General features: G+C 45.4%; 1 protein-coding gene across 4 annotated transcripts in view; it reads left to right on the top strand.

The window, feature by feature from the left end:
* The window catches only part of lzts2a (leucine zipper, putative tumor suppressor 2a), a 226,085-nt gene that overhangs the window by 143,462 nt on the left and 62,933 nt on the right, over positions 1–19,690 (top strand). The window lies entirely within an intron of this gene.

Genomic DNA, 19,690 nt, shown 5'->3' with positions numbered 1-19,690 from the left:
GTCAATGGAAGGATTCTTGGTAGTGTGGATGTGCAGAGGGATCTTGGTGTCCATGTACATAGATCCCTCAAAGTTGCCACCCAGGTTGATAGTGCTGTCAAGATGGCATACATTGTGTTCGGTTTTATTGGTAGAGGGATTGAGTTGCGGAGCCGTGATGTCATGTTGCAACTATACAAAACGCTAGTGCAGCTTCACTTGGAATATTGTGTACAGTTTTGGTCACCCCATTCCAGGAAGGATGTGGAAGCATCGGAAAAGGTGCAGAGGAGATTTACCAGGATGTTGAGAGTGTGGTGCTGGAAAGACACAGCAGGTCAGGCAGCATCCGAGGAACAGGAAAATCGACGTTATGGGCAAAAGCCCTTCATCAGGAATGACTCTTGACTCTAATCTCCAGCATCTGCAGTCCTCACTTTTGTCTTACCCAGAATGTTGCCTGGTCTGGAGGGAAGGTCTTATGAGGAAAGGCTGAGAGACTTGGGTCTGTTCTCATTGGAGAGAAGGCTAAGAGGGCATTTAGTAGAGATATACAAGAAGATCAGAGGATTGGATCGGGTGGACAGTGAGAGTCTTTTTCTTTGGATGGTGATGTCAGCTTGTACGAGGGACCATAGCTGCAAATTGTGGGATGATAGATTTAAGACAGATGTCAGAGGCAGGTTCTTTACTCAGAGAGTGGTAAGGGCGTGGAATGCCCTGCCTACCAATGTAGTTAACTCAGTCACATTCGGGGCATTTAAACAGTCCATGAATAAGCACATGGATGATGATGGGATAATGTAGGGGGATAGGCTTAGATTAGTTCACAGGTCGGCGCAACATCGAGGGCCGAAGGGCCCGTTCTGCGCTGTATTCTATGACCTATGTTCATTCTAACACCTCATCAATTTCAATCGCCCTCTCTCCCCAGTATATAAACAGCACCAAGTTAGCCTGGACGGTGATGTCAGTTCACGGGGATGACATAATCACTGTGTCCTGTTCACCAATTTCAGTTTGTTTTCTTTGTAACAACTCAACAGTGAGATGGGTTTTGGAAAATTGAGCAGCTCACTGTAGACATTAGTGGGTCTTTATCAAAAGATAACCACCTCCGTGTTTTCAGTGTTTGTTTTGTTTGCTTTGTGTTTGTTTTATGTTTGTGTGTTTAATGTGTGTTTGTGGTGTGTTTAATATGTGTGTTTTTGCAATGTACACACAAAAACAAAAGAATCAGCTAGTGATCTTTTCGGGTGAAGAAGGAGTCAGATGGTATTTCTGATTTCCTGTTTGTATGTGGTTCCTGATTTGACCAGTGTGAGACTGACTCTGTGGGTCGGCACAACGTGGCACTAATCTCATTTCCTTTCTCTTATTTGGCTCCTTTCTCAAACTCTTGTCTCACGGCTCTCTTTTCCAAAAGAATAGGGACCTTAAAGCATTAAATGGTACACATCAGGTACATATCAGTCAGAATCTACTTGAATAGCAGAGGGGCTGAGTGGCCTCCTCCTGTTACTAAGATCCTACAATTTTTCTTCCATCACCACAACCCGTGTAGCTATGGAATCTTTAAGTGGCCTTTTAAATTTCTTTCATGACAGGACTTGAACACTCTGATGGTAAGCTACCCCAGAATTCACAGCAGTAGAGAGGTTTACATTAAATTAAAACTCCACATTATAGATTTAATGTTGGGCTTTTAGTCCCATTCTTTTGTGAAAGAGAGCAAGACGAATGCAGGCAAAGTTCACCCATGTGGACAATCTTAATTCAGGAGGTGGAAACATGCCATTTAACTTCAAATGTTCCTACAAAGCAGGAAGCCAATCGAACGCTGCTGGAAAAGTATTGGGACACTCGGCTTTTGCATATTTGCCTTCAAAACCAATCCTCAATGTCTAAAACAGTGAATCTTTTTGGGAATGGAATGAACTGAAGATTTTTTGGCTTTAGTCAGTCATGCCAGTGAAAGAAGAGAGGCAATGGGAGAAAGTGAGGACTGCAGACGCTGGAGGTCAGAGTCGAAGAGTTTGGTGCTGGAAAAGCACAGCCAGTCAGGCAGCATCTGAGGAGCAGGAGAGTTGACGTTTTGGGCACAAGCTCTTCATCACATTCCTGATGAAGGACTTACATTCGAAATGTTGACTCTCCTGCTGTTCGGATGCTGCCTGACGGGCTGTATTTCCCCAGCACCAAACGTTTTGAAAAAGACGCAATGGCCTCATGGCATTGTCACGTGACTATTACTCCAGAGACCCATGTAATATTCTTGTGTCCTGGGTTCGAATCTCGCCACAGCAGATTCAATAAAAATCTGGAATTAAGGATCTAAAGATGACCCTGAATCCATTGTTGATTGTTGGGAAAAACCCATCTGGTTCACTAATGTCCTTGAGGGAAGGAATCTGCCATTCTTACTTGGTCTGGCCTGAGGTCCCGCCTCAGGCGACTCTCTGTGTGGAGTTTGCACATTCTCTCCGTGTCTGCGTGGGTTTCCTCCGGGTGCTCTGGTTTCCTCCCACAGTCCAAAAATGTGCAGGTTAGGTGAATTGGCCATGCTAAATTACCCGTAGTGTTAGATGAAGGGGTAAATTTAGGGGAATGGTTCTGGGTGGGTTGCTCTTCGCATGGTCGGTGTGGACTTGTTGGGCCGAAGGGCCTGTTTCCACACTGTAAGTAATCTAATCTAAAACATGTGACTCCAAGCCTACATGTGACTCCAGACCCACAGCAATGGGGTTGACTCTTAACAATTAGGGATGGGCAATAAATGCTAGTCCAGCCAGTGACATCCTCATCCTGTGGATGAATTAAAAAAAAACACTCAAACATACTGACTCAAGAGGTCCCCCTCCAAGGGGAGAACATTCAGGGTCCACCTTGTAAAGGATAAGGTCCACTAACATTTACATTAACGAGTCTTGTTAATGCAATGATGGCCTCATTCCTGATGAAGGGCTTTTCCCCGAAACATTGATTTTCCTGCTCCTCGGATGCTGCCTGACCTGCTGTGCTTTTCCAGCAGCTCTCTAATCTTGACTCTGATCTCCAGCATCTGCAGGCCTCACTTTCGCAAAGTCAGAATTAACCCCAGTAACGTGTACTATCAACACTTACACAGTCTCCTAAACGTCACATCATAATGTGGAGAAAGGGTGTCAAGGGATAGCAAGCTCAGTTCGGCAGTTGGAACTGAGATGACACATAGCCATTAAATAACGGAACATGCCGTGGGACAGAATAGTTTTTCCTGCCATATTGCACAGTATTCTATAGCAAGTACAGTGTCACCCTCAACAGTCGGTTCTACCTTGATAAACACTTCAAACAATCTCACACCCTGTCTTGTCAAAGGACTGAGGTAGTCCAAGATCCTTGTCAGTCACTGCTTCCAGTTAATCATAATTATAACACAAACATGCCAATGAGCTGAGCTGGGCTGCTAATTTATTAGTGGCACAAATTCCAGAGACAGGGCGCAGAGGAAAATGTGAATGGAAAGCCTGAAATATATCCTCCGCTGAAGTAAAACTGACATTTTGGCTCAGCTTCTGCGAGCGATACTCTTTCCCCCCCGTAGGTCTCCAGTGGCTTTGCTTCCAGGGTCACGATGGCTGCCTGGTTCGATCTGGATCAAGCAGTTAATTGGAGAGTATCGCAGTGTTCAGTGCATGCCCACAGGCCTTCCTGAGTGAGGAGAGAACAACATCTTCATAACTGCCGCAGACATGGAATGAGCAAACATAAAAGCCACTCACTTCCACTCCAGTAGCATCTTCCGGATGTTGATCCTTTCTGGCCAAATGTTTTTATTTTGTTCCATCGAGGGCAAAGAAAAGTGCCCACGGAGAAAGAGACTGAGAACACTTAATGGGAATAGTTAATGCAATACATGGCAACGAGACCAAGTCTGAGAGATCACCAAGGAATATTCCAGAGGAATCTATCACAGTCAATCAAGTCATAATGCCCAAAATAGCACCACCTTAATGTGGGACCTAATGATTGCTGCAGGCTCATAGAGTCAGAGAGATTCATAGAGTCATAGAGATGTACAGTATGGAAACAGATCCTTCAGTCCAACCCGTCCATGCCGGCCAGGTATCCCAACCCAATCCCATCTCCTAAAACTTGGCCCATATCCCTCCAACCCTTCCTAATCATATACCCATCCAGATGTCTTTTAAATGTTGGAATTGTACCAGCCTCCACCACTTCCTCTGGCAGCTCATTCCACACATGTATCACTCTCTGTGTGAAAACGTTGCCCCTTAGGTCTCTTTTATATCTTTTCCCTCTCACCCTAAACCTATGCCCTCTAGTTCTGGACTCCCTGACCCCAGGGAAAAGACTTTACCTATTTACCCTATCCATGCCTCTTATAATTTTGTAAACCTCTATAAGGTCACCCCTCAGCCTCCGACGCTCCAGGGAAAACAGCCCCAGCCTGTTCAGCCTCTCCCTGTAGCTCAAATCCTCCAACGCTGGCAACGTCCTTGTAAATCTTTTCTGAACCCTTTCAAGTTTCACAACAACTTTCCGATAGGAAGGAGACCAGAATTGCACACAATATTCCAACAGTGACCTAACCAATGTCCTGTACAGCCACAACATGACCTCCCAACTCCTGGACTCGATACTCTGACTTCACTATCCTATCTACCTGTGACTCTAGGATGTGATAACATCGCAAGCTTTGCCAAAGCAACACGAATGGTGGCTTACCACCTGCTAAATTCAAGCCCATCCACATTCAGAGCGAAGGGATTTGGAGCGGTGGGTTGGGAGAAAGGAGTTCTTTCACCGGGAGGGTGGGTGGGAATCTGGACCTCTCTGCCTATAAGGGTGGTGGAAGCAGAAATTGCTGGAAAAGTTCAGCAGATCTGGCAGCATCTGGAGAGAAATCAGCCTTAATATTTTGGCTGCAGTCACCCTTCCTCATGAAATATTAACTCTGATTTCTCTCCACAGGTGCTGCCAGACCTGCTGAGCTTTTCCAGCAATTACTGTTTTTGTTTCTGGTTTTCAGCGTCTGCAAATCGTTTGGGTTTTCTTTGGTAGAGGCAGGAACCCAGATAACACTGAAGAATTATTTGGACGTGCACTTGGAATACCAAGGCTTACACGGCTCTGGGTCAAGAGCTGGGAAATGAGATTAGAATAGTTAGGAGGTTGTTTTTGACTGACACAGACTGGATGGCAGACAGGCCTGTTTCTGTGCTGTGGATCTCTATTTTCCTATGACAGCTTTTTATGTTGTTAAGATAGACCCTGGGTCAGGAGCATTAAGCACAGAGAAGAGGCCATTTATTGGAATGTAAGTTCAGGAGTTATACATTGCTGTCTAGGTGGAGCTGAGCTGAGCCAATCCTCTGATTATGCGTCTCAGCTCCTTCCTCCACTCAGAGTGCACAGTCGGAACCATGGAAATCCCAGGAATCTCCAGATTCAAGAAGGAAAAATACAAAGAACAAGGGAGGAGAATTAGTCGGTGGTTTTCCTTCCTCTCTCTGTAGAACCTTGTTCACCAATTCACTCATTCCACATTCAGCCAGAGGGACACTTTACAGATGAATGAAAGTGAGAGAGAATGGGTGACAGAGAGATAGAGATATATTTTAGATATAGATATGTGGATAGATGTAGAGAGAAAGAGAGAGAGAGAGAGAGCGCGTGGGTGGTACAGAGAGAGAGTGGGCAACAGAGAGAGTGTGACAGTGTGAATGACAATGTCAGAGTGAGAGAGAGTGTGGATGGAGAACAGGAGAGTATCAGAAAGACAGTGAGTGAAAGTGAGAGCATGTGGGTGAGTGAGAATCTGTGAGCTTGTCTATGTGTGCGTGTGTGTGCGCACACGTGTGTCTTTGTCCGTGTGTGAATGTGTAACTCAAATCTGTGGTGAAATGAGGAAGAGAGTAAAAGCATTGTGTTCTGATTGGTGGTGGGGGTCAGCTGGAGGACAGAGTCTGAGGTTCCTTCTCCCAATTGCTGGGGTCAGAATTGATCAGACTCAATGGTCACGTTCAGTCCCCACTCCTCCCTGTGACCCCCACCCCCCCAGCATTCTGATGTGAACTTGGGCGCAGGAATGATGAAGCCCTGCCTTCATTCCTGATGAAGGGTTTTTGCCCAAAACGTCGATTCTCCTGCTCCTCGGATGCTGCCTGACCTGCTGTGCTTTTCCAGCACCACTCTAATCTAGAGTCTGATTTCTAGCATCTGCAGTCCTCACTTTTCCCTTTTTGAAATTGGTGACTGTCTGTGATTCCACTAATGCTGCTGTGAGCCAGGGACACATTTCTGATTTGGAAACCAGGCACACTTGAACATTCAAGTGGGGGTGATGGCCGAGTGATATTATCACTTGACAATAAATTCAGAGACCCGGGTAATGTTCCGGGGACCTGCATTCAAATCCTGCTGTGGCAGATGGTGGGGGGAATTTGAAGAGAACAAATAATAAACAAAAGAGAAATACAGCATTGGTCCAGGCCCTTCGGCCCTCCAAGCCTGTGCCGATCACCATGCCTGAACTAAACTAAAAAATAAACGTTCTGCCCTTATTCAGTCCATATCCCTCTATTCCCTCCCTGTTCATGTAGCCATCCAGATGCCTCTGAAATGTAGCTAATCTGCCTGCTCCCACCACCTCTTTTGGCAATGCATTCCAGGCTCCAATACTCTCTGCATGAAAATCTTGCCTTGCACATCTCCCTTAAAGCTTTCCCCTCTCACCTTGAACCCGTACCCCTTGTGATTGAAACTTCAACGCGGGGAAAAAGCCTCTGACTACCCATCCTATCTATGCCTCTAATAATTTTGTAGACCTCCATCAGGTCTCCTCTCAGCTGCTGACTGAGAATCCAGTGGAGATCTGGAATTAGAGTCTGATGAAATTGTTGGGGGAAAATCCCACCTGGTTCACTAATGTCCTTCATGGAAGGAAAATCTGTCATCCTTAACTGATCTACATGTGACTCCACATCTAGAGCAATGTGGTTGACTCTTAACTGCCCTCTGGGTAATTAGGGATGGGCAATAAATGCTGGCCTGGCCACATGAGTCTTCATGTCAACATGGATAGAGACATGGTAGAGTAGGGACAGGAATGGTTGTTGCAGGTTCCAGGGTTTAGATGTTTGCTTCCAGCATCTGCAGTCATTGTTTTTACCTATTTAGATGTTTCAGTAAGAACAGAGATGATGGTAAAAGAGGGGAAGATGTGGCATTGTTAGTCAAGGACAGTATTACAGTGGCAGAAAGGATGTTTGAGGACTCATCTACTGAGGTAGTGTGGGCTGAGGCTTGAGACAGGAAAGGAGAGGTCACCCTGTTGGGAGTTTTCTATGGGCCTCCAAATAGTTCTCGAGATGTAGAGGAAAGGTTTGCAAAGATAATACTGGTCAGGAGCGAGAGTGACAGGGTAGTTATTAAAGAGTCTTTAACTTTCCAAAGATTTTACTAAGGAATGTGAAACTCTTGTCAAGAGAAAGAAGAAGGCGTATGTTAGGATGAGACATGAAGGCTCAGTTAGGGCACTTGAGAGTTACAAGTTAGCCAGGAAAGACCTAAAGAGAGAGCTAGGAAGAGCCAGGAGGGGACATGAGCGTTGTTGGCAGATAGGATCAAGGAAAACTCTTAAGGCTTTCAAGAGGTGTATCAGGAATAAAACAATGACTGTAGAGAGTCAAAGAGATGTACAGCATGGAACAGACCCTTCGGTCCAACCCGTCCATGCCGACCAATATCCCAACCCAATCTACTCCCAGCCACCAGCACCCGGCCCATATCCCTCCAAACCCTTCCTATTCCTATATCCATAAAACTGGTGTTGTTTTGACTTTTTTTAATCCAAAGTTCCAAAACAATGCAACAGCATATAAAACAGTAATTGCTGCTCCTGGAATTCAAAGAAAGGTTAGGGTCAATCAAGGACAGTAATGGGAAGTTGTGCGTGGAGTCCAAGGAGATAAGAGAAGTTCTAAGTGAATATTTTTCATTAGTATTCACACTGGAAAAAGACAATGTTGTCAAGGAGAATACTGAGATACAAGCTACTACACTAGATGGGATTGAGCATCATCAGGAGGAGGTGTTCGCAATTCTGGAAAATGAAAATCGATAAGTTCCTGGACTGGATGGGATTTATCCTAGGAATCTCTGGGAAGCCAGGGAGGTGATTACAGAGCCTTTGGATTTGATCTTTATGCCGTCATTGTCTACAGGAATAGTGCCAGAGGACTGGAGAATAGTAAATGTCCCCTTGTTCAAGAAGGGGAATAGGGACAACCCTGGTAATTATAGACCAGTAAGCCTTACTTCGGTTATGGGTAAAGTGTTGGAAAGGGTTATAAGAGATGGGGTTCATAATCATCTTGAGAGGAATAAGTTGATTTGGGATAGTCAACACGGTTTTGTGAAGGATAGGTCATGCCTCACAAACCTTATTTAGTTCTTTGAGATGGTGTCCAAACAGGTGGATGAGGGTAAAGCCATTGATGTGGTGTATTTGGATTTCAGTAAGGCGTTTGATAAGGTTCCCCACAGTAGACTGTTGCACAAAATACAGAGGCATGGGATTGCGGTGATTTAGTGGTTTGGATCAGAAATTGACTAGCTGAAAGAAGATAGAGGGTGGTGGTTGATGGGAAATATTCATTATGGAGTTTAGTTACTAGTGGGGTACTCCATGGATCTGTTTTGGGTCCACTGCTGTTTGTCATTTTTATAAACCTGGATGAGGGCATGGAAGGATAGGTTAGTAAATTTGCGGATGACAATAAGGTTGGTGGAGTTGTGGATTGTGCTGAAGGATGTTGCAGGCTGCAGAGGGATGTAGATAAGTTGCAGAGCTGGGATGAGAGGTGGCAAATGGAGTTTAATGCAGAAAAGTGCGAAGTGATTCACTTTGGAAGGAGCAACAGAAATAAAGAATACTGGGCTAGTAGTAAGATTCTTGGTAGTGTAGATGAGTAGAGAAGGTTGCCACCCACATTGATATGGTTGTTAAGAAGGCATACAGTTTGTTAGCTTTTATTGGAAGAGGGATTCCGTTTCGGAGCCACGAGGTCATGCTACAGCTGCACAAAACTCTGGCGCGGCCGCACTTGGAGTATTGTGTACAGTTCTGGTCACCACATTATAGGAAGGATGTGGAAGCTTTGGAAAGGGTTCAAAGGAGATTTACCAGGATGTTGCCTGGTATGGAGGGAAGGTCTTAAGAGGAAAGGCTGAGGGACTTGAGGCTGTTTTCGTTCGAGAGAAGAAGGTTGAGAGGTGATTTAATTGAGACACATTAGATAATCAGAGGGTTAGATAGGGTGGACAGGGAGAGCCTTTTTCCTCGGATGGTGATAACTAGCATGAGGGGACATAGTTTTAAATTGAGGGGTGATAGATATAGGACAGATGTCCGAGGTAGTTTCTTTACTCAGAGGGTAGTAGGGGCACAGAATGCACAACCTACAACAGTAGTAGACTTGCCAACGTTAAGGGCATTTAAATGGTCATTGGATAAATGTATGGATGAGAGGAATAGTGTAGGTTCGATGGGCTTCACATTGGTTCCACAGGTTGGTGCAACATCGAGGGCCGAAGGGTCTGTACTGCGCCGTAATGTTTTATGTTCTAACACTGATTAAATCATGTCAGTCCGCTGCAGTTTATATTGAAGTGACATGGCCTCTTTTAAGGGAAGTTCACACTGACACATTAACCCTCTTTTAAAAAGATGCTGAAATGTCTTCAGTTACTTATCTCCTGCCTGGCCAGTGTAGGGTCGGGCCATTAATGGTGGTAATCTGAAGCCATGAAGGATCCAAATTACTGTAGCCTTTTGTAGAGCATTGCTCAGATGCTTTCAGTATCTCCCTCCTGGTCCTGTCAATGTGACATTCTATACCAGCTTAAAAACAAACCGAGCAAGTGTTGCTCAAGTCACGTTCAGTGGCAGCATCACAGAGACACCCAGGAGGCTTTCCCCGCAGTTTAGGAAAAACGTGAACAAAGGGAGGGGAGAATGAGGAAGCTGCTGGAGTTAGCGGATGATGATGGAGGGATCTGAAGACCAGTGAGCATTTTTCATGCAGTGGAGGATGGTACAGGGTAATGGGGAGACTGGGATGGGTGTGGGATGGGAGTATCTGCAGCAGAGCTTTGGATGGGTTGAAGGACATGGAGCGTGTGGCTTGGGAATGCTGTTGGCTGACCTTTGCAATATTGGAGCCTGGTGATACGAAAAGCATTTTTCAGTGGCGAAAAGATTGAAGGCTGTACTAATTCACCTCACTGAGGAGATACGTTGGGATAAATGCCAATGCGATATCGACATGCGTAGACTAAAATCAGGCTCGGGAAATTTTCATTTCGACAAGTCACCAAGCAAAGAACTGGAGTGTCTTTTGTTATTTTCTCTCCCACTTTCCTACTTTGTCCCCTCTCAAAGGCAGCAGCTTTTACTGAGCTCAGCTGGTTTACTCTCGGAGTCATTCACAGAGGCTTCACCCAGTGTCCATTGATGGCCCCCCCTTTGCCATTGCAGTGAATGAGTAACAGTGAACAGCCAGGACCCTGTCTCATTCTCTTAACTCTGGGGCGAACGTTTGCATCTGTTACTGTCATTCTGACTGAGATCAGCCCTGGAGGGCCGGGGGATATCTGGCTTGGGCAGAGTGTTTTGCATTTCCAAATGCACTCTCAATCAGAGCAGCCACATTCTCCTTTCTCACAGAGTCCTAGCACGGAACCATTCCTGCTGTCCAATGCGTCCAGCAGCTGCAGATTTTATTTTGTTGAACTTATTTCATTCTTCCCCACCAACTCCACACCCAATTTTTTTCTTTAAGCTGTGGAGGTGCTGGTGTTGGACTGGGGTGGACAAAGTTTAAAAATCACACAACACCAGGTTATAGTCCAACAGGTTTATTTGGAAGCACCAGCTTTCGGAGCACTGCTTCAAAGCACAACCCACCTGATGAAGGGGCAGCACTCTGAAAGCTAGTGCTTCCAAATAAACCTGCTGGACTGTAACCTGGCATGATGTGATTTTTAACTTTTTTTTTAAGAAAGCTTTCCCATCCTTATCATAGAAATCCCACAGACCCTTTGGCCCAACAAGTCCACACCAACCCTCAGAAGAATATCCTATCCAAACCCATTCCCCTATTACTCTACATTTACCCTGACTAATGCACCTAACCTACACATCCCTGAACACTATAATTTGGCGACACAGGTGTTGGACTGGTTATCCAATCACCTGATGAAGGAGCAGCGCTCTGAGAACTAGTGCTTCCAAATAAACCTGTTGGACTATAACCTGGTGTTGTCTGAACACTATAGTCAATATAGCATGGCCAATTCACCCTGACCTGCACATCTTTGGATTGTGGGGGGGAAACTGGAGAAAACCCACACAGACACAGGGAGAACGTGCAAACTCCACACAGACAGTCAATGCACGGATCTTTGTTTTCAGATTTCCTTTATCTAATCTTCGGTGAAGTGATTATATAAAGCAGCTTCCAGCTCGTGGAAGCTCAGCGGTCAGATCTTTTTCCTCCTTTAAGAGCAGAGAATGTAAACACAGCTCAGTGAAAAAAAAATCAAGGGTGAGGGTTAAGGCTAATGTGGGAAGATCAATGGTACGTCGCATAAGCACATTCCTATTCAAAGGTCCCTGGACTCTATCACATCACTCAACGCACTGACAGACCCAGGGGTATAAAAAGTGTTGGAAACTCTCAAGCAGATCAGCCTGTGACTGCTGCCCTCTGAGTGAACTGTTCAAACTTGAAAGCTCAGTCGAAAACAAGACCGTCTGCCCTTTACATTCTGCCAGCTCTGTCATTCGAGAATGTGTCTACCTTTCCTTGAGGGTCCTTTGGCAGATTCAAAGGGGGCTGGGGTGAAGGGGTTGGAGGTGGAGCCGGTGTGATTTTTGGGGGGGGGGGTGGGGGGGTGTTGCAGAGGAAAACTGAAGTGAACACATGGTTTTCGCAAAAATAAAAACCCCTTGTTTTAAAACGAAGCCTTCACTCTGAGTCTGGCCCTGCCTGCCCTGGGAACTGATTATTCAGATTGCAGCCAGCACCCGTGAATCACTCAGCAATTTAAAAAAAACAAATCAAAGAACTGTGAATGCTGGAACTCTGAAGGAAGGGTCCCGAAACGTTAACTCAGGTTTTCTCTCCCCGCAGATGTTGCCCGACCTGCTGAGTCTCTCCAGCAATTTCTGATTTCGCTTCTGAATCACTCGCAAGTTACACAACTTAATCATTTGTGATTGAACACTAGAAAGTTAAACATCCATTTGGAAGTACTGTGTACCGTTCTGGTCACCCTGTTGTGGGAAGGATATTATTCAATTGGAAAGGGTATAGAAAAGATTTAGAATCAAAGAATCCCTACAGTGTGGAAACAGGCCATTCAACCCAACAAGTCCACACTGACCCTCCGAAGAGTAACCCACCCAGACCCATTCCCCTATTACTCTACATTTTCCCCTGACTAATGCACCATCCTATACATCCCTGAACACTGGGCAATTTAGCATGACCAATCCACCCACCCTGCACATCTTTGGACTATGGGAGGAAACTGGAGCACTTGGACGAAACCCAGACAGACACTGGGGAGAATGTGCAAACTCCACACAGACAGTCACCCGCCGGTGGGATTGAACTTGGTTCCCTGGTCCTGTGAGGCAGCAGTGCTAACCACTGAGCCAGTATGTTGCTAGGACTGGAGGGTTTAGTTATAAGGAGAACATAAAACATAGAACATAGAAGAATACAGCGCAGTACAGGCCCTTCGGCCCTCGATGTTGCGCCGATCAAAGCCCACCTAACCTACACTAACCCACTATCCTCCATATACCTATCCAATGCCCACTTAAATACCCATAAAGAGGGAGAGTCCACCACTGCTACTGTCAGGGCATTCCATGAACTCACGACTCGCTGAGTAAAGAATCTACCCCTAACATCAGTCCTATATCTACCACCCCTTAATTTAAAGCTATGCCCCCTTGTAATAGCTGACTCCATACGTGGAAAAAGGTTCTCATGGTCAACCCTATCTAACCCCCTAATCATCTTGTACACCTCTATCAAGTCACCCCTAAACCTTCTTTTCTCCAATGAAAGCAACCCCAAGTGCCTCAGCCTTTCCTCATAGGATCTTCCTACCATACCACGCAACATCCTGGTAAACTTCCTCTGTACCCATTCCAGTGCCTCCACATCCTTCCTATAGTATGGCGACCAAAACTGCACACAATATTCCAGATGCGGCCGCACCAGAGTCTTATACAACTGCAGCATGACCTCAGGACTCCGGAACTCAATTCCTCTACCAATAAAAGCCAGTACGCCATATGCCTTCTTCACTACACTATTTACCTGGGTGGCAACTTTCAGAGATCTGTGTACATGGACACCAAGATCCCTCTGCTCTTCCACACTACCAAGTATCCGACCATTAGCCCAGTAATCCCATCTTTTTGTTACTCATACCAAAGTGAATCACCTCACACTTAGCTACATTGAACTCCATTTGCCACCTTTCTGCCCAGCTCTGCAGCTTCTCTATATCCCGCTGTAACCTGCCACATCCTTCCTCACTGTCTACAACTCCTCCGACTTTCGTATCATCCGCAAACTTGCTCACCCAACCTTCTAACCCTTCCTCCAGGTCATTTATAAAAATGACAAACAGCATTGGTCCCAAAACAGATCCTTGCGGAACACCGCTAGTGACGGCACTCCAAGATGAACCTTTGCCATCAACTACTACCCTCTGTCTTCTTCCAGCCAGCCAATTCCTAATCCAAACCTCCAACTCACCCTCAATGCCATATCTCTGTATTTTCTGCAGTAGCCTACCATGGGGGACCTTATCAAACGCCTTACTAAAATCCATATATACCACATCTACCGCTTTCCCCTCATCTACCTCCTTAGTCACCTTCTCAAAGAATTCAATAAGGTTTGTGAGGCACGACCTGCCCTTCACAAAACCATGCTGACTATCCTTGATCACATTATTCTTGTCCAGATGTGCATAAATCCTATCCCTTACAATTCTCTCTAAGACGTTGCCCACAACAGAAGTGAGACTCACTGGCCTATAGTTACTAGGATTATCCCTACTCCCCTTCTTGAACAAGGGAACCACGTTTGCTAGCCTCCAGTCCTCTGGCACTACTCCTGTAGACAAAGAGGACACAAAAATCAAGGCCAATGGCTCTGCAATCTCCTCCCTTGCTTCCCAGAGGATCCTAGGATAAATGCCATCAGGCCCAGGGGACTTATCTATTTTCACCCTTGCCAGAATTTCCAACACCTATTCTCTACATATCTCAAAGCCATTCATTCTACTTATTCGTGCCTCAGTATTCATATCGACAACAATGTCCTGTTCCTGAGTGAATACTGACGAAAAGTATTCATTCAGTGCCTCCCCAATCTCTTCAGCAAAGGCTGGGACTTTTTCCCCCTGAAGTGTAGGAGGTCGAGGGGTGACCTTTTAGAGGCTTATAAGATCATGAAGGGTGTGGATTTAAAGTGAGAGATGAAAGCATCGGTCTTTTCCCCAGGATAAGGGAGCTCAAAGCTAGAGGGCATAGGTTTAAGCTGACGTGGGAAAGATTTAAAAGGGACCTGAGGGGCAGCTTTTTCACACACAGAGATCTGTGTGTATCGAGTGAGCTGCCAGAGGAAGTGATGGCTGCAGGTACAATTACAACATTTAAAAGACATTTGGACAGTTACACGGATAGAAAAGGGTAGAGGGATAGGGGCCAAATGCAGGCAAGCGGGACTACATTAATTTAGGATATCTGGTCAGTGTGGAAGAGTTGGACCGAAGGTCTGTTTCTGTGCTGCACCTCTCTGTGATTGTAAGAGCTCAGCAGGTTTGGCATCATTTGTAGAGGGAGAAACAGAGTTAATGTTTTGAGTCCTCTGACCCTTCTTCAGAATTAACCGGTACCTTGGTTTAACATTGTCATACCACTAAAAACACAGCAGTCCCTCAGTCTAGCTGGGTTCATGACATTCCCTGTGGGAAGTCTTGCATCTGAATTCTTTCGTCTTCCTTTGAGACTGATCCTGAAAGAAAGTTGTTGATTTATTTCGTCGCTTTTATGTCCTTATGATGTCCTAAAGCCCTTTACAACCAATTAAATGCTATTTTTTGAACTGTAAGCCTATTGTCATGTGGGAAACACAGCAACCTTTGACAAACTGCAATGTTTTCTGCTTGTACAGAGCTTGGTTAGTGCTGAGCAAAGGCTTTGATAAAGCTTTTCATTTTGCACTCATCAGGACAATTTGCAAGAAATACTAAAGGAAAGGGAAACCCATACTTTTACTGCGTGAGAGGGGACTGCTGTAGACTGGCGAGGCAAAACACGGGCTGGGTGACTGCTTTGCTGTTTGTAAAAATGTTCTGCCTGTAAAAAAAGACGCTGAGCTTCCTATTGCCTACCACTTCAACACCCCACCCCGTTCCCTGGCCAACACCTCGGTCTCAGGCTTGCTGCAGTGCTCCAGTGAGGTTCAGCTCAGGATGGAAGGACAACACCTCATTTTTTTGTTTGGGGACCATGCAGCCTTCAGGACTCAATATCCAGTTCAGTAATTATAGGATCTGAACATCTCCTTCCCTGTCGTTTACCCACCCACACACCCTGATATGGGTTACGTTCAGCACAGCCCCACTCATTTTCACCCACTCATTGTCCCCATGATCACCTCTCTCACTGCTCTTCTTCCCTGGCTGCTTATCAACAATCCCTTTGTCTGCCAAACTTCTCTCTCTCTCTCGCTTTCTTTGTTTGGCTCTACCTTCCCCTATCTGTTCACTCCTTCCCCCCCCCCACACCCTGTCACCAACATAAATAAGACTTTTTTTTTCCCCAAGTACTATCAGTTCTGAAGAAGGGTCACTGGGACTTCTAACATTAGCTCTGTCTGTCTCTGTACAAATACTGCCAGACCTGCTGAGTTTCTCCAGCACTTTCCATTTTTATTTCAGATTTCCAGCAGTTCTTTATTTGATTGGATTTGTAGAGATATTGGCATGGAAGATGTGCCAGTTAATGACAGTTGGTAGTTGACTGCCAAACTTTGTTTGAATCTTAAACCAGGGATGTTGGTCAAAGTATTGCCCTTGGAAATGGACTAGAGAATGGCTGTAAGCTATTATAAAACAGGTGCCGTTTGTATAAATACTCCTTCTTTTCTGAACTCTGACCCCAATAATTAGTTGCATGTTGGATTCCTGGAGTCCTAATGGCTTTAGGTCTGCCACAGCAGCACCTCATCAGGATAGAATTCATCTGCCTTCTCCTCCATCCCTAAAGGATTAAATGCTCGAAGCTAAATGACCTTCTCTGTGACTGCGAACATTCAGTTATTGAGGAGCTCTGAGTGGCCTATTGACAACCTTGCAACTAGCCCTGCCCCTAATCTTAGGCCAAATTACAGGTAACTAATATTTTGGAAAAGCCGAATACAACAACTTGCTGGAACCTACGTGTGCTCTGAATGTTACGTTCTCTCTGAGTGCTGACCTCTGCAGCACATAAAGGGATTGAACAAAAGACACTGTTTGAGGCCGTTTGAGAGGTATTTCAATGCAACTGGAGAAAGTTTCTCTCCTCTCCAGAAGTTATGTTCAGCGCCAAAGAACCAAAGAGGTCAGAACAGCTTCCAATACGTGGGTTCTTTACAAATGCAGTACCAGTTGTCGAAAAGTCCTGTTAAGCAGAACTAACATTTCAGCATTCCAGGGAGAAGAGTGCCATAGATTCAAGTACTATGTTGAAATTCCAGTCAGCATTCAACTCTGTTAGATGCAAGTTTTAAACCAAGCACAGTATTTAATTGTGATATTCCCTGTCAGCTGTAATAATGATCGGGTTGCCTACCCCACACTGAGCATTATTAATCAACTGCATCCCTTGCCACATCTGACTGACTGACTGGCTGACCCACCTACTGGTATATTCTGAGGATCACAGGAGTTCTACCATTCCAGAAAAACAGCACAAGCTTTGACCAAACAGTCTTTACATTTATTTCCCAGGATTTTCATGGGGCTCTCCCATCAAACTGGTGTCAGTCATTCAGAGGGATCATCGCATGGAAACTCACCACGTTCTCTCACCTTTCACCTCATGAGACAGCAGTTAGTCAACCTTCATTTAGAAGTTACTTGAAACTTATTTCCTCTGCCTGTGGGTCTTACTGCATCACTCCCATCGGTAATGTTACCTCCCAGGCAGAAAGGTTGTCACTGGAAGGAACGCTGTGTGGATAGAACTCAAGTCGGTCTATGTTCTTCCTGTCTGCCCATGCTGTCTCTGTACCACTTCTTGCCAATGTTGACGCTGTTTCAAAGAGAACAAAATACTTGCCCTTTCAACATTTTTTGACATTCTGTAAAATCCAACTCCCAGATTTAAGAAGGCTCCAGCTCAGTAGCTCATGCTGTCATCTCGAAGTCAGACGATTTCAGGTTGAATACTCATTTCAGCCTCATTCCTGATGAAGATCTTATACCCAAAACATCAATTCTGCTGCTCCTCAGATGCTGCCTGACTTGCTGTGCTTTTCCAGCACCACACTCTCGACTATTTATTTCAGACATTGAGCACTAAGAGGTTGTCCAATGCTGCAGTGTGGTACGGAGGAGGTCTGTCTTAGCAAAGGTGCTGTGTTTTTAAGATTGTGGCAATTCACATATGACATGGTGGCTCAGTGGTTAGCACTGCTGCCTCACAGCGCCAGCGACCCAGGTTCGATCCCAGCCTCGGGCGTCTGTCTGTGTGGAGTTTGCACATTCTCCTTGTGTCTGCATGGGTTTCCTCCTGCAGTTCAAAGGTGTGTCGGTTAGGGTGGATTGGCCATGCTAAATTGCCCATAGCATTTAGGGATATAAGGTTATGTGCATTAGCCATGGGAAATGCAGGGTTTGCAGGGTTTACAGGGTCTGAGTGGGATGCTGTTCGGAGGGGCAGTGTGGACTTGTTGGGCCGAATGGTCTGTTTGCACACTGTGGGGATTCTATGATGAAAGATTATATGAGTGGAGATCAACAGTACCCCCCCAAGAAGGATATGAATAATACTGGAGGCTCACTGATGATGAGATACTGGGCCTCCTCCACTGCCATTCCCTCACCACCCTATTGTACTCTTTGCTACCTTCTCCCCAACCCCCCCATTTATCTCTCCACCCTGGAGGCTCCCTGCCTCCATTCCTGATGAAGGGCTTTTGCCCGAAACGTTGACTGTTCTGCTCCTCGGATGCTGCCTGACCAGCTGTGCTTTTCCAGCACCACTCTGATCTAATCACAGATGATGTTACCTAGTGTGGTGGTGAAATGTCTGAAAGCAAACCTACATCTGGAACCTCAACCTCAGCTACAAATCTTCTCCAAACTTGATATAAATAATATTTTCTCCCTCCTGTCTTGCACTCCCTGACCCCAGCGTAGAAGTCAGCTTTGGCTTCAAGTCTCTCTCTTTGCCTCTCTTCCTGTGTTCATGCTCGCAATGCTTTGCTCCAGTTTAGTGCATTTCGCAATTAGAAGTGTTCCAAAGAACGTATCCCCAGAAAAAGCAGGAGGACTCCAGTAGTTCCACTGTACAGAGGAGTCCTCCCAACTTCATCTTGTCCTGTTACCCGATGTGATTAATCTGAATACCTCATGTCCCTCCTACTGTCCCAAACCTGTGACTTGTCACCCAGTCTTGTAGTTTGACCTTCTTCTTTGTAGGGACCTCAGAATGGGCAGAATTCCTTTCCTTCCTCAGGTTTTCCCATCCTTTCACAGAATCGCAGAATTTGTACAGAGCAGAAAGAGGCCATTCAGTCTATCCTATCTCTACCAGCTCCCTCAAAGCACTTTTCCCTTAATGCCATTCTCTCACCTTCTCCTCATTCCTTTTCCGATAGCACCTTTGAATGCATTGTGTGACCCTGCCCCCACCACACTCTCCAGCAGTGCACTTATTCCAGACTTGAACTACTCACTGTGTGAGATATGTCTTCACCTCATGTCAATTTGCTTTTTTGCTTTAAATCTGAAACAAACAAGAACAAAAATTGCTGGAGAAACTCAGCAGATCTGGCAGTATCTATGGAGAGAGAGTTCAGAAAGTCACGAGATATTGACTCTGTTTCTCTCTTCACAGATGCTGCCTGACCTGCTGAGTTTCTGCAGCATGTTTTTGTTTTTGTTAGTTTCCGATCTCCTACATTTGTAGTTCTTTGTTTCACTTTAAATCTGTGTCCTCTTGGTCTGATTTCTTTCCTGATTGGGAAATTTCTGCAGCTTTTTCAATATGTTCCCATCCTTCCTAAAGATATCGCCATCCAACACTGGACACAATTCTTCAGCTAAGGCTGAACTAGTCTCTTATATAAATTCAACAGCACCTCGCTCCTTATACTCTATATTCCTGTTATTAAAGTCTAGGGTACAGCATGCTTTATTGATTCATGATCTTAAGGTTTTTAAAACCAAACAGGCTAGGAATACTATGGTGAGTAACTGACCTCCTGACTCCCCAAAGCCTGCCCACCATCTACAAGGCACGAGTCAGGAGTGTGATGGAATGTTCCCCACTTACCTGGATGGGGGCAGCTCCAACAACACTCAAGAAGCTCAACACCATCCAGGACAAAGCAGGTCA

This window comes from Chiloscyllium punctatum, chromosome 38, assembly GCF_047496795.1.
Source record: "Chiloscyllium punctatum isolate Juve2018m chromosome 38, sChiPun1.3, whole genome shotgun sequence".
Lineage (NCBI taxonomy): Eukaryota > Metazoa > Chordata > Chondrichthyes > Orectolobiformes > Hemiscylliidae > Chiloscyllium > Chiloscyllium punctatum.
The sequence above is the reverse complement of the archived record's forward strand: the minus strand, read 5'-3'. Positions and strand labels throughout refer to the sequence as shown.